Consider the following 16,070-nt stretch of genomic DNA (forward strand, 5'->3'; position numbering starts at 1 on the left):
TATATTAAGTATGACTTACCAGAATGAGTTAAGGGTCCCTCCAACATAGAATACTAATATATGGTATGTTTATCATGTATGATAAATATTGCATATATATTGATTTATGATAAATATCATTTATGATCTAATATTTCTACCCATTTTTAGATTTATGCAAGATGTGGCAGAGAGGGCAGGCCTTGGAATCTAAACAATCTGGGTTCAAGACTTTGTGACCTTAGTCACTTTATATCTCAGAAGCCCCAGTTTTTCTCTGAAGCAGAGAGTTATATTGGAAGCGGTAATTTCCCTTGCCTGGAATATGTTATCCACATTCACAGGCCTAGACAAATATATAAGTATACATGTGCAGGTATATGTATACATATAACTATAAAGACTTGAGACTAACGTTTTATAGAGATTTGAAGAATCATCATTTGTTACTTAAGTCATTTTCTTAACTAGACTGGAAGCTCTTTGAAAGACTAGGTTCATATTTTCATCTTCTTTGTACATTACCTCCAGCCCAGTGCCTAGTACAGTGCCCTGAACACCGTATGTACTCAAGAAATATTTTTAAATGACTGAAAAGGAGACATTTCCCCCAAGATTTTCTGATTATTAATCAGTGGATTCACATTTAGTTCACTTTCTTTAGAGGGAAAGCTTTTAGCTTGATTCTGAAAATAGTAAATAAACTTAGAGATTTCTATGCCAGTCTAAAGGAATGTCCAAAGAAACCCCATTCTTACTTAGTAATCGAATGAAACATTTAAGTTCTGGTAATTCTGGCGGGGATAGGGACAGAACTTTGTTACTGATCTCCAGGACCAAGGTATTCTTTCTTCAGGTAGATTCCAGGGAATGTACATGTAGAAGCATTCCATACTCCCCCTCTACATCTAGAATGGTCTGGATTACAAATAAGTCAGGTTCTTTGGGGGCAGAGGAAACCCTGGTGGATCCCCTGTGGACAGTTCCCGGATGAGAGTTGTTCCCTGACTTTTGTCCAGCCCCCTTGGCCTTGGTTTTCATTGTCAGGGCCAAGTTGGCGGGTAGATCCACAGCTAGTAGGGTTTTTGTAACCTCTTGGGCACAGACTATGTATGGCAGCCTTCAAGTTTGGAAAGGAAAGGGAAGAAATGCTTTCTCCCGCCTCGGGTTGGTACATAGTTGTCCCAAAGGGACAAACCTCGGACTGACCCTTCCGGTCCCCTTTCTCCCCATCCTCCCACTTTCTGTTGGAACTGAACCCTATTCAGCCGACTCCACGTGCTCCGAGCTCCGTCCCAGCCCTGGGGCTGCACCTCAGAGGTAGGTGCCAACCCTAACGAAATCTTGGCGGGGAGAGGGGCGAAGATAGGGGGTAGCTCGAGTGGGTGAGTGGGGAAGAACGAGGAGGAGGAGAAGGAGGCGGGGGCCCAACTGGGAGGAGGGGCCGCGGTCCGAGAGGGCTCCCGCAGACTTGGGCGGGGGTGGGGGGGCTGCACCGGGCTCACGGTCTGCTCTGCGCAGCCCGCTCCATCTGCTTGATAAAGCCGGGGCTGCGAGGAGCTGCTCTCGGAGCAGCGGTCCAGGACTATAAAGGGAGCTTTGTGGCGCTAGCGCCTTCCCCGCTGCCGCCTCCTTTCCCCTTCTCCTCCTTTCCCTTTCTTTCCTCCTCCTAGTACTTCTCTCCTCCTCCTGCTTTTTTTCTCCTCTTCCGTCTTCTCCCCGCCCTCGCAGGACCCAGCGCCTGCTGCTGCTGCTGCTGCTGCTGCTGCTGCTGCTGCTCCGCCGGTGGCGTACCTGGCGATCGAGAGTCCGAGGCGGTGAGTGGAGGCTTGGAGCGGGGCAAAAAAGGAACGGGGAAGGACTGGGTGCCTCGGGACAGGACGGCACTGAGGCTCGCCGCGCCCCGCCGGCTAACGGCGCCCGGCTGCATCCTGCTTTCCCTCCCCGGGGGCGCGGGGAAGGCGAGGAAGCCCCGAGAGGGTAACCCTGGTTCGGTGCGCCCACAGGGTTCTGCTTTTCCAGCCTCGGTTCTTCACTACTTGCATTTCCCGGAGGGCAGAGTAACTCCTGTAGACCTTTATGTGCGCGCTTTGGTGGTGGGTGGGGGAATCCTTTCCTTTGCCCTTTTCTTGCCAGAGCCTACAGCGCTGAGACGTTGGTAGAACTTTCTGCTGCTTTTTGGATGCCTCTGTCTCGGGCCGTGGGTATCCTGGGTTTTTCTCACCACTACCCTCTCTGTAGCAACTGCAAACATAACCCAGGGAGAAAGGGGAGTGGGAGGGGGGGAGGGAGCGAAAGAGCTAGAGGCAGTGCCAGTTGTGGCATCCAGGTGTGACTCGCAGCTGCGAATCTGTAGGATGAGGGAGGAAGGCAGTTCAAGCCGCTAGCTTCCCCCTCGTTGAGTTCCTAATCGCTATCCTATGTGTAATCCTACAAGAGGAGAGGACTTGGAAAGAAGGGTACGAAGTTGGGGGGCATTTCTCTCCTCCTAACTTCTAGAACTTGAAATCTTTCCTAACCAGTGGTAGAGGCAAGAGGGAGCATCCACAGGAAATGCCAGCCAACCTAATAATGAATTTGTGCCAGAACCTTACATCGAGAGTCACTTGTTAAAGGCAAGATTGGGCTCCGGCTCTATAACCTGGCAGATGAGTTGATTGCTTGCTGGCCTCCTTATCCCTTATTTGGGCAGGGTGTGGGCCAACTAAAATCTGATGGGTCTTTTTTTCTTGAATTAGCCATTCAGAGAGGCTTGATGAAGGAAAATTAAAAAGTCCTTCTTGTCACTCTATTGTCTGCCATTGATATATGTAAGTATTTTTGGCAAGTCTGGCTGAGCTGTTTTCATCCTAATTTTTAAAAATAAGAATTGCAGGATGGATTGCTAAATATGTTTATCATGGAAATGTTCTAAGATGCTTGTGAAATGTTTTTATTGTATGTAATTTATCTATTGAAAGAAACATTTTTTTTTCTTCTGAAGGGAGGGAGGGTTGGAGTTAAGATAGTGAAGACATATAGAAAGCAGACACAAGACAAACTCGATGGAAAGGCAGGAACAATTTGGGGAGACCAGGAAAAGCCTCATGAGAAGGGTTGATTAAAAAGAGATTCAGTCCCATATCTTCTGACTCCCAAGTAGTACTTATATCACCTTGCTTTCTTTATACATGTTGTATCTTGGCCAAAGAAAGACAATCACCAGGAGCTCTTTAGAGAAATAAGCTTAGGGTTAAATTCTGTTGTTCCTTACTGTGGGTAGTCAGTGGTGTGATTATAGCTCAAAAGAACAATATTATCTTTAGCATTCATTCCCCCAAATGGTATTTATTGTCTGAATTGCTTTGATAGAATAAAAAATTACATACTTAATTTAAAAAAAAATTTTTGTCTGACATGAGTTGAACACAAAACATTGGAAAACTGAAGAAGCACAGTACTATACTGGGAAAATAGCTGGCTTTGAAGGCAGAGCTGAGTTGTAACCTTAGCTCAACTGTGTGACTTAGGGCTAATCTCTGGGCCTCAATTCCTTGATGAATAAAATGAGGAGCTTGGATGAGTTATTCTGGAAGCTCCTTGCTTGAACTTGCATTTTTTAATTTTAAGATTTTAAAAATTAATAATAATTGAAATTTCTAGAATTAACTTCCTTCATGACGCTGTACAAAACATGCTAGTCAAAGGTGTTGGCAACATTTATAGTAACAAAAAACTCTTGTGATTGTTAAAATGTAGTTTCTGTAAATATGGGACAGTAGATGTCCTTGATTTTGTCCCAGAAGTTCACAATAGGAATATACTAGCTCATCCCATAGGTGGAAGAAGGATCCTATCTTCAACATACCTGACAAGTCATCTCTGCAGCCTTTGCTTGAAGACCTTCATTGAAGGGGATTCCCTTAACTCGTATTCATTTTTTTTCCTTTTGGTTACTTTTAGTTGTTAGAAAGCTTTTTCTTCTTTACAATTTTTACCCATTATCCACAGTTTTGCCTTCTTTGTTCAGATGTGGCCTTTGAACACTTACCAGTTGGATGACTCTGGATAAGTCATTTAATCTTGTTTGCCTCAGTTTCCTCATCGTGAAATGAGTGGGAGAAGGAAATGGCAAACCAATCCAGTGTCTGCCAAGAAAAATCCAATATGACTAAAAAACAAGAACAATTTTTGTTCCACATGCTAATCTTTTGAGTATTTGAAGCTATGGTCTTCCCTACTCTCTCTCAATCTTGCCTTCTCCAAACCAGAAAACCCTCAAAATGATCCTCATATATTATGGGATTAAGGCTCCATTGTTCTTGTTGACTTTCTCTCTATGGCCTTTAATTTATCAATTCATTATCTTCCCAAAACTTTGGCTACAAAATTAAAATAGTACTCCTAGTATCACATACTCTCTTATTCCTGGCATCCCTGGCTCTCGATGTAGTCCAAAATCACATTATCTTTTTTGATTGCCATATCACACTAGTGACTCATACTGAGCTTGCAGTTTATCAAAAATTCTAGGTAATTTTCAGAATAACTGCCACCTATCCATGCCATTCCCATTTGATGTTTGTTGAATTGATTGTTTTTAACCCAAGTGTAAGATTTTTATATGAATGCATAAAACCAAGTGTTTTTTGAAACTTCTTCAAAGTTATTCTATACATTAATGACTTAAGGGGATGGGTAGAAGAAGTAAAGCATTTGTTAAATGGGACTTTAGACTTTAGAATCTGACAGTGTACCACTTTCCTGCCCTTATCTCTCACTCTCACCATTTTCCGGTTCAGGAGTTAGAGAAAATTGTAGGTGTTCAGTCAGAGGCCAAATGTGCCCATTTCTTTGACTGTTTTCTAGGCCGCAGTAGGGTAAGGCTCAAATAGAAATCAAATCCCTGTTGGCCAAATACTGACTTAGAAAACCATAAATTAACATTATCTCTGTTTTATATTTATTTCCTTATTTCATAATTATCTGGGGGAGTTTTGCAACCATGAATTTGACCTCACTGAACATACCTGTTTCCACACGGAGGAGACTGGATTATCTCTGTGCCTTTCCCACGCTTGGGAGATTAGTGATTTAACAAAAAACTGAAAAAATTTAGAGTCTGTAATTAAAAATCAGTGCTTGGATGCTTATTAACTAGAGGAATTGCTTAATTTCTATAGATCTCAATTTCCTCATCTGTAAAATGGAAGTAATTCTTATTAAAAAAAAATATCTTGAGGATCATAAATTTCAGAACTAAGAGGAACTTTTAAACAATTACCTAGTTCAACCATCTCATTTTATAGATGAGGAAATTGAGAACTAGAGGGTTTAAAGTGACCGATCCGCTGTTAGTAAGGAACAAAGCCCGGAATCCAGATTGTCTGACCCCATGTCCAGCATTCTTATCACTCTGTCATGTTTAGTGGGGTTGTTGTAGAGAAAGCATTTTGTGCCTCAAATCTCTTATTAAGTGGTGGCCTAGAGTTGTAGAATAAGGCTTATGTTGGCAGACCTGGTTGGTGCATTGACTCATTTTGTGTCACTATAAGTATTTGTTGTAAGGGAGAGTTCTATTGTGGGAAATAAGTAGTGACAGTGATATTACAAAGGAAAAAAGCATCAATAAAGTTTAAATTGTAAATCTCAAAACATTCTCTGGATTGTTATTAGGTCTGTAGGCTGTAATACATGTCATATGGAGTCAAAGATTCTTTCTTTAGGAAGAGATGGTTGGGGAGTATCATGATGTCTGACATCAAGGATGTCTTCCCCTTATCCCATTTTGATGTTCATCTATCATCTAAGAATTTCTTTTGGACTTGGAATCTGGATAACCTGTGTTCTAGTCCAGGCTTTGTCATGAACATGTTAACTTAGTGACACACTGCACTAATTTAGAAGGATTATCTGACTTCCCTGGACCTCAGTTTTCACATCTTTAAAATAACAGATTTTTATCCTTAATGATTCCTTGTAGGCTTATTCATGACTAGCCTATTTCCACCTTTCATTAACTTTCAGGGATGGTAATAATTTCATCAATTTACTGACTGTTATAAAATAGCATTTTCTTCTGTTGTCTTCTTTCAAACTTCAAGGGGTCCTCTTTGTTCTAAATAAAATCCCACATCCTCTTAATACATACCATCATTTTATAACCTTTGATCAGCCTTTGCCACTGATGATACCCAACTTTAACCTTTAAAAGCTCTTTCATTCCTTTGATCATTTTAATGGGCCCTTTCAGACTTCATTCAATCTGTCATTCTGAGACTCATGGTTCAGAGTAACATGCTGTATTTCACATGCTTTTTTTGGACAGGCATCTGTACTTGTATGTCCACTGAAGTCCTCCTTCCATGTACCATCGTGGCATGGAGGGGACCCTGGATTGTTGAAAAGTCCCTCTGCAGAGCCCAAGTTCTGAAAGGTCCTCCCAAGCTGTAAGCTTAAGGTCTTGTTCAGGACTGGAGAATTAAGTCTATTGGGTAGAAAGCTGAGAATAGCTGAAGTAGAAAGGCTCCTGGTTTTAGTTGGTTTTAAGATAACTCTTGCACCCATGTAACCCACACTGATGAAATCATCGATCCTTGAAGTGTTGAAATGTGTACAAGGGTAAGAGAGAACTTTCAGTTTTGGTCTTGAGGTTGACCAGCATCCTGTGGCCTCATCCCCTGCAACATTCAAAAATACCTCCTTTCCCAGAACCCAGTGAGTTCTAATTCTGACTTTGATATGAAATAGACCCAAGTCTAATGGTTTGGTTTTAGACACCACAACTCAGGAAACTGATACTGTTTATTCATCTAAATTTGGGGTTCTTAACCTAAAGTCCATGGACCACTGAGGAATCTGTGAACACACAAAAAAAACTTATATCTTGATTTTCATTAATCTTTAACTGAAATTTAGCATTCAATTATAATTTTTTTTAAAAAACCTTATTCTGAGAAGGGGTCCATAGGTTTTACCAAACTGTCAAAAGGGGTCAGTCATACAAAAATAAATAAAAACCTTTAGTCTGTGTGATCCCTCTGGTTTGTTCCACCTCTAAAATTTTGTGACTTCTGGGTTTCTTTTCTAACATATATTTGATAGTTTCTTTTTTTCTAATTGTGTAGTATGGATTCTCATTCATATCCCAGTAGAGTTGAAGAAATCATAAATTTAATAGAAAAGTCTCTAGAAGTGATCTAATCCAACCCTCTCATTTTATAAATGAGGAAACTGAGAGCCAGAGAAATTAATACTTGCTTAGGTTCATATAGCTAGGCAAATGTAGGGCTCTTTCTACTGTAGCATCTCACCTCTAGCTGATGTTCAAGGGCCTTTCTGTCATTCTGAAGGGGGTCCCTTTTGCTTGTGACATGCTTCTCCATTCTCATTGAGTCTGATTTTTTGTGCAGCAGATACAGTTTATTACAGGGAACATACAAACTCTCTCAACTTAGTAGAGAACTTGCACTCTGCTTACATAGCCTTTGAGAACCCAGGATCACTTCTTTGTACCAGTGACATATCAGGATATGATTTTTATGGAAATGACTTGAATCATTTTCCTCAAATACACTTCTCTATTTTCATCTACCCTGTTCTAGTCCCTCTCACTGTCTTGTGAGATCAGTTTGTTCAAGAACTAGCCTGCCAAAGGAGACTGTGACAAGCAGAAGTTCAGAACCTCTCGTTCTCTTATAGTGAGCTCTTAGTCCAAAGATCACTTTATATTTTATATCTTCCAAGTAATTTTAAATCATACATCTTAGAGTTGGTTGGAATCTTAGGGGTCATTTGATCTAGCCCTCATCTGATGCATTATGTTCTTTCTACAAATCCCCAGGAATTCCATTTTCTATCTCCATGCCTTTGTACCAGTTTTGCCTATTCTTAGGATGTATTTGTTCATCATCTCCACTTTTTAGATTCTGTGAATATATCACCTTTTCCATGAAGTCTTTCTTGATTTCTTCTCCATTCTCCACTACCTGCTGGAGCCCTTCCCACCAAAGTCTTGTATTTACCTCTCTCTCTCTCTCTGTCTCTGTCTCTGTCTCTCTCTCTCTCTCTCTGTCTGTCTCTCTCTCTCTCTCTCTCTCTCTCTCTCTCTCTCTCTCTCTCTATATATATATATATATATATATATATATATACTGGATTTGAAGTCTGGAAGAACTGAGTTTAAATTCAGTAAGTAGATCCAGTAGTAAAGTATCTATCTATCCACTATCTAGCTGTGTGACTTTATTCAAGTCATTTCACTTCTGTCTGCCTCAATTTTTAAATACATAAGATGAACATAACAGTAGATACCTCCTCACAGGATTGGGAGTTAATATTTGCAAAGTGGTTTACAAAGCTTTAAAAATATATAAGTGCCAGCTACTATTTTTATTATTAGTTCTCTTGCTGTTCACTGGAACTGTCAACTGTTCTTTCTCCTACAGGAAAATCATTTAAAGAAAAAAAAATTAAAGCTATTATATATGCTCCCTCTATTTCCAAGCTTTGTCTCTCTGCTGGGTTATATACTCCCAGTTCCTTCATCCAATTTTTATTTATAAAACTCATCCTGAGATCAATCTCTAGTGAATTCCTTTCCTTTAAACACTTCCTCGTTCACAGTTGGGCATTTTTTCCTTTGCCCCCAATCCATCTCCTTATCCATGACTAAATATTACCTCTAATCCCATGGTAACTCAGTTTTATAGACTAACCTTTAATGAGGAATTTTATAAAGTATTTTCTGAAAGTCAGTAAGGTATATCCACATTCTTCTTAATCCATATGCTTATTTACCTTGAACTCTAAAACATTAAACTTCTTATGAAAATCATATTGTTTTTCTCCGACAAGATTGTTTGCTTAGATGTTCAGTGATTTTTGCCATTGAAGCGATCAGCCTAACAGATGGGGAAGTAAAAATCACCAGTCTGTAGGGCTCAGATGTCTTGGGGGACCTTCTTTGAATGTACAAGTCTCACTAGTATGACCCTCCCCCTAGTCCTTTAGTAGTTACTTCAAATGACTGGTCTAAACAACATTTCTAAACATTCTATAGTTCTATCCTGGAGTTCAAGCAACTTTCTTAAATAAATATCATGTGTAGTTTATAAAATTTGATCTAAAACATTCTATGTCCTTACCACTTTTTTCTTCTCCAAAATATTAATACTACCAATAAAAATAACCGACATTTAGTGCTTTCTAGCACATAGTTCTTGAGGATTTATAAAGCACTGTCTGTCCTCAAATGATTTTTCACAACAACCCTGTGAGATATCTGCTATTATATTTATTTCACAGATGAGGAAACTGAGGCTAAAAGAAGGTGAGTGATCTGCCCAGAGTCAAACAGATGGTAAAAATATCTTGCCCACTGTCACCTAGTTGCCTCCGTACTTACATTAGACTAGCCAGTAGTTTATTATTAATCATTTAAAATTTTAAAAATTGTTTTTCTTCCTCTCAATGCTTGCCTTAAAAAAGACAGTCATTTGAAAAGGTAACAATTTTTAAAATGTTTAATGTCTTCCTTTATTGATTCAAGAAGACACTTTTTTCAGCATAAATTGATATTGCTTATACTTTGAGAACTTGTGGGATTTTTAATCCCACAATATGAAAAATATGAAGCAATGAAAGGAGTGTGGAGATTTTTTTTCCTTTCAAAACCCATATCAGGTGATCACTTTTCTATGTCTACAGAAAAGAGCTATCACTTTTCTTTTTATCCAAAGTTTTCATGGACTGTGATTGGGGGTGGGTGATATTATCACTGAAAAACACATCACACTTCAGAAATGAACAAGGCATTTGAAAAGGTGAAAGAATGTTTTATGAGCCTGTGAAGTGGCTTGCTTTCTTACTATCTCTATGCATTCAGTTTCTCTTTGTAGGCAGCATTCCCTGCCTTAGTGCAGATGACAATCCTTCCCAGCCTTTTGCAATGTTTGACTATGTGTTTCAATAAATGCTTCATAGAAGATTCCTGGAATCACAAGAGCTCAGACTTCGAAAGTTGTTTGAAGTCTATCTTATTTAACTTTTACCTCAACAAGAATTCTGTCTATACTATCCCCAAGAAGTGGTCATCTACTTTTTGCTTGAAGACCTTTTACTGAAAGGAGGAATCCATTATCTTTCTAGGCAGCCCTGCTCTACTTTTGAACAGCTCTAATTGTTAGCAAGCTTTTCTTCCCATTCTGTTTATCTTATATAGTGTCTCATTCTATCCTTTGGAGTCAAGTAGAATCAATCTAATCCTTCTTTCACATGACAGTCTTTCAGATACTCTAAGACAACTATTATGTGCCCTCTCTGCTCCTTCCATCTCCAGCCTTTCTTTTTCAGGCTGTCTACCTCTGGTTACTTCATCAGCTCTTTATATCTCAAGACTCTTTATCTTTCTGGTGTCTCTGCTTTGGAGGTTCTCTCAATAATCAGTCGTTCTTTCTAAATTGCAGCACCTGACATTCCAAAAGTGATACCGGGTTAGAATGTGCTGAGGCTCTTTCTCTAGTCCTGGACCCTGGTTTATGATTGTATTATTGTTTCATTTTCCTGCTAATTCATACTGAATTTTCAGTCCACTAAAATCTCCAGATCCTTTTCAGATGAACTGCTCCAAACCATACTTATTCCATTGTATAACGGTGAAATAATTCTACTTTACATTTGTCTCTGTTAAATTTCATCTTCCCTGATTCAACCCAGTGTTTTGACTGTTGAGGTTTTTTTAATGTTTCTTTTTATTATGAATTTGACTAATACCAACATTTTCCTGTTTAGAGAATAATAAAAAAAATTATATGAAACCATGAATATTATATAAAATTTGTGGTTGGGATTTTTTTTGAGGGGGTATATTTCAGATTTCACATGGTAGTGTGCCCCCTCCTGAACTTCCTTCTCATTTTTATTTATAGATGTTTTTTCCTTTCTTTTCATCTTTTTTGGTTCTGGTATCAATATTACTCTCTCATGATTCTCCCCTACTGCCCCTTCCCATTCCCCCCCCCCCAAAGACTTCTTTTCAACAAAGTCTAGTACATGCCAAGATTTTAGGGGTCTTAAAACTTTTCCAATTTGTTAGCTATCCGTCCTTCCCAGCTTTGCTATCTACCAATTTGACAAACATGCCATTTGTGTCTTTAACCAATTAGTTAAAATAACATAAAACAATTCACAGAAAATCTTCAAAGATGATGTTGAACACGATTACTTTCTAGGTTAGGGTGGTGGGGTGGTGGTGATTCAATTTCATAATCTATATAATGTAATGTAGATTATAATATTATTTAGCCTACATCTATCATTGTGGCTTTAACAATAATAGTATATGTCATTTAAAATACTGAACTGAAAAACATATTGTTCAGTTCAATTCTTTTACATGACTGCAATTTGAAATCTCAATGAGTCCTCTGCCTCTGGAGGTAAACTTTGAGAACCCTTGTTATTCAGGGTTGTTTTATATCCTGTGAGCATTTTATCAATAAATACTGCTGATTTAGTTAAAAAAACAATAATAGTATGAAAAACTTTGATAAACTTTAATAAAAATCTAAGCAAACTGTATCTATAGCATTCCCCTGACTAATTATACCAGCCTAATAAATTGTTTTTTTAAAAAGTACAACTATAAGGTCAAAACCCATCCCTTCTATCTCTTACAAGGTATGAACTCTTATATATATATATATATTTGAATCAATTAGATCTCATTGTGAACAGGACCTGTACACCTCTTTGAATCAATCAAAGCCATTGCATGAGAGACTCATTATATGACTCATGACCTAAGTACTTTTATAAATGCTTAAGAATTAGGAAAAAAGAAATTCTAACAGCTGGATTCCAGAGCTTGGAGAAGGCATGGAGAAAATGTAAGACTGAATTGTGGCAGAGAAAGGAGATTAGAAGGAATGACCTTGACTCTACAATTAACATAAAAGATAAGATTAAGGCTGAGGGGAATCCCAAGAAAAGGTTATTTCTTTCCTTATTTTTTCCTCCCTGTGTCTACCACTAGATACAATATAATCTGCAATTTCACCACTCACATGTTTGTAGTAAACTGAATTTTTTGCTTCTTATACAAAGATGCCAGGGTATAATATTACATTTTCATAAAAATATAGATAGATAAGTAGACAGACAGATAAATAAATAATCTCTTCTTAGATGTTGGAAATCTTTTCCTAACCAGGAGAAATTTGGAACTTTTCATATAAATTAATTTTCCAAAACTAAAGAGCTTCTGGGCCAATATATTACCCCCAGGCTTAAAATGAGTTAATTATTATAATAGTGTATTGCTGTAAGAAATTAGGTTAGTCTGTATCAATAGGCAATGTCACAATTTTTATGTGAAAACCAGCTTTATTACAAGAGAAATGAACATGCTTGTGGAACTCAAAGATTTGACAGTCCTTACAGAAGTTTGCATATTTATGACAAAAGGAGAAGAAGAAAGCAGGAAGGGGCATGGCATGGAAGGGAAAAGTACAGTAGTCCCTCCCAAAGGAGAGGGGCAAGGTGATAGCAAAAGTCACATTCCTTTTTCTTGGGAGCTTCTAAACTATGAAGATAGGAAGGTCCACTTATTTGCAAAGGATCCTAACTGCACAAGCATTTTCCCCAGCCTGGTACAGACCAGAGTGGCTGGTTCCTGTCTTGCCTCCCAAGAACACACAGAGAATCCGGCTTAGGATACAAACAACAAATTATATCAGCTGGAGAACTTTGTTCTTGATACCTTTAAGGTCTCCTTCATGCTCTGGGTCCAGTGTTTGTGGAAAATAAGCCAACTCAAAAAGACAAATTCAGGGGACTCCTTTAACACTCCTTAATATCTGATACGGTCTGTTCCTGATGAAGCTCTTTGAGAACACAACTTTTCTAGCCATCTTCTTAATAACATGTTTTAGAATTTTGTTAAGAATTGAAGTCAAATTCACTGGCTTTATGGTTTATATTATATTTTATCAGTAAATTCTCTCCATTGATAGCTTTTCCATTCTTCCCAGTTTTGCAAAGATCACTGATAGTTTTGTCAAATCTGCCAGTTCAAATGCCAAATACTTGGTGACTAGAACTCATCTATGGCAGGCAGATGTTCTCTTATAATTTTCCTCCCTCTCTTGGGTATCACATCTATATTAGTTATTTTTCATATCTCTTTTCTAGTCCTTAGACATTTTCCTTAGCAGAGAAAATGGAATCAAAATAAGTTAATTAGCTTTGGCCTCTTTCCTTTACTCATTGTTTTGGGTAATCTACCTTGATTATTTTGACCAGCAGCAACCATATCTATATTTTCTATTCTCTATATACCATATCTATATAATTGTACTTTTCCCCTCTACATAGGTTTTTTTTTTAAAATCCCATTCTGTTGCCTAACACTTCTTATAGCTACAAGTTATTCTTAGTTTTAGTACTTCAAACACTCTTCTTATAGGATAATACCTAACATTTGTCGTCATCTTCCATCTTGTTCACAATTAAAAAAAAAAAAAAAAGTTAGTTGGTTGGTTTCCCTCTGTATCTCCATAGGTCTCTTTGTACAATTCCCCCTTTTCCTCTTCATTCCAATTGTTTTACTTTGTGTTCTCAAACTCATTCTTGAGAGTTTTCTGAATTTCTTCAGTAGCTTTTAGTCCATGTGAAACTATCTCCCTTTCTCTGAAAGAGTTCTTTAAAGTCTCCTCACTATATCCCACTCTACTCTTCTCTGTCATATTCTGAGATAAATGAATTTGACATTCCCTTCTCCCCTAAGATTTCCATTATTTCCACCTCAGCAACCATTTCTTCCATTGTTGTTAACAATCAGATTCAGAATGGAAATTCCCCTTACTGGGTCATACTTTTTTTGAGGGAGAAAGAGGTTAAATTATAATAAAGGCAAGCCAAGAAATTGTTAGCTGTCTCACTTTGGTCAGAAAGAAAGCTCTAGCATTTGTAAATATCCCCATTGTGCTTCCATTTTAGGCTTGTGATCCTTTCTCCAAATTTCTCCTCTATTTCGTTTTCTCTTCTAGGTGATCTGAGTATGCACTAAAGTTTGTTTCTGCCTGATTTGATTTTCATCTAAATGTTTTCTTTTTGTTTCTTCCTTTTACTAGATTTTTTCAACGAATGTATTTTAAAACACATAGTTATAGTCTATATATTCATGCCCATTCCCCAACTTTCACATAGCCTATTTCTTCTGAATAAGGCATACACTTTTAGAATCCTATTCTATTTATAATAGGTCTTACCCCACTAAATTTCAGTGGGATACAGTCAAATTTGTTTCCTTATGTCAGTATCTTTGGTTCAAATTATTTTGTAGAGGGTTTCCTTTGGCTCAGCTAAAATTTAAAGTTTATCTCTATATCATTTTAGCTCTCAATCCATTACTTCTCATTCTCTCTAATGACTAGCTTACATCTTGTTCTGCTCATGCATATCCTTAATCCTTAATATCCTTAAGCACCTTGTATGGTGCTTTTTCCTAGTCATCATTAGTAATTTGTTATAGCCTTCTTAAACTTAACCTATATCTTTACATTGCCTTTTGGATCACCTGAAATTTTTATTTTTCTTTTATCATAATGACCTGTGACTAATAACGAGCAGCTCTGTATCATTGAGAGATCTATATTTCCTAAATGTGATCTAACCCAATCTCCTGTTTACTTCTGAATCTAATGCATTATCTATGTGCAACACCCACTCAAGGTATAAATATAGATTTATACAGATACAGATACACACACAGGTGAATTAACTCATGAAATATCCTCCAACTCCATGTCATTTTTTAGGTAATTTTTTTTTCATCCACTTGGTCTTTCCGATGTGAATGGTTAAACTAATCTCTTTTGAAAGACCTATGGATTTCCTTGAAATCTAGTTTGTGGGGTTCAGTGCAATTAGAACAATAATAATCTGTAAACAAACAGTTGGAAAAAATCTCACATTTATTTTTTGTCAATGATTTAAGTGTTGAGAGTGCTTCTAAATGCAGAATATGCTTTTTGTGTGAAAGCACATGAAACTTACTTTGTTCAAAATATTAGTAAGCTGGAAGTTACTTAAAGCAGTAGCCTATAAAAAATATTACCTATTTTAAAGAATGACAGGATATGCACTTTTCTTTATCCTAAAAAACAAACATCATATTTTGATATTTTATCCAAAAAAGGAACCCTTTGAACTTTGTGTCAAATTTTTTATTTGATGTTTTCTTATGTGCATGTTACATGTGCTAGCATCTTATAGGCAAAGTAACTAGGTTCAGAGTAATTACGTGATTTACCAGGGTCATACTGCAAGTAAATACCTGAGGTGATATTCACCCACAAGTCAGAAAACTTTCTGATCCCATATTCACTATTTTGTACTATAAGATAGCTTCCCACAATATGAATTGAATGACATCATTTCCCACTAAGTGTGACTGTCTTCTATGGATAGAGGATATTGAACTTGGTAGAGAATGCTTGATCTTTTTCTAGGACTTGAACTATAAAAGATCTTGGCAGCTAGATTCAGGGCAAATAGTTGGAAGGTTGATGAGTTAGCAAAAAGAAGTATTGCATTCATCTGCTGGATAGTGAAGTACTTCTAAGCCAAGCGAGCTTTATTTCAAACAAACCAAATCCCAAGTACAACAGTTTTGCTTTTCGGTTTCTTATTTAAGATTTTCAAATAAAAGATGACATTCTCAGGAGAATGAAAAAGATTTAAACATTTACTTTCTCCCTAATTTCCCAATTTGTGTTTAATTGAATTTCCAAAGTGGAATTATTATCTTCTCACTATTTATGTAACCCTGGATGAGTCACTTAACCCTGTTTGCCTCAGTTTCCTCAAATGTAAAATGAGCTAGAAAGGGAAATGGTAAAATCACAATAGTATCTTTTCCAAGAAAACCCCAAATAAGATCAAGAAGAGTTGGACATGACTGAAAAATGACTGAAAGAAGACTTTTATTGACTGTGGTTGAGAAATTAGATCCTTTGATAGTAGCTTAACTATATTCCTTCTAAGCATGAGATGATGGAAAAGAATACTGGATTTGAAATCACATTGTCTGGGTTTGAATAAAAGCTCAA

The 16,070-nt window shown here is 37.5% G+C and overlaps 1 protein-coding gene across 2 annotated transcripts in view; it reads left to right on the forward strand.

The window, feature by feature from the left end:
• The first annotated feature begins 1,216 nt into the window (after positions 1–1,216).
• The window catches only part of SERPINE2 (serpin family E member 2), a 78,333-nt gene continuing 63,479 nt past the window's right edge, over positions 1,217–16,070 (forward strand). The window contains exon 1 of one of the 2 annotated variants that reach the window (XM_023500810.2): positions 1,217–1,299. The gene's annotated coding sequence lies outside the window, so the exon portion shown is untranslated. Of the gene's footprint in view, positions 1,300–1,725; positions 1,797–16,070 lie in introns of those variants that run through there. The other variant, XM_012546585.2, reaches the window with a different exon arrangement.

This window comes from Sarcophilus harrisii, chromosome 3 (genome assembly GCF_902635505.1).
Source record: "Sarcophilus harrisii chromosome 3, mSarHar1.11, whole genome shotgun sequence".
NCBI classification, from domain to species: Eukaryota; Metazoa; Chordata; class Mammalia; order Dasyuromorphia; family Dasyuridae; genus Sarcophilus; species Sarcophilus harrisii.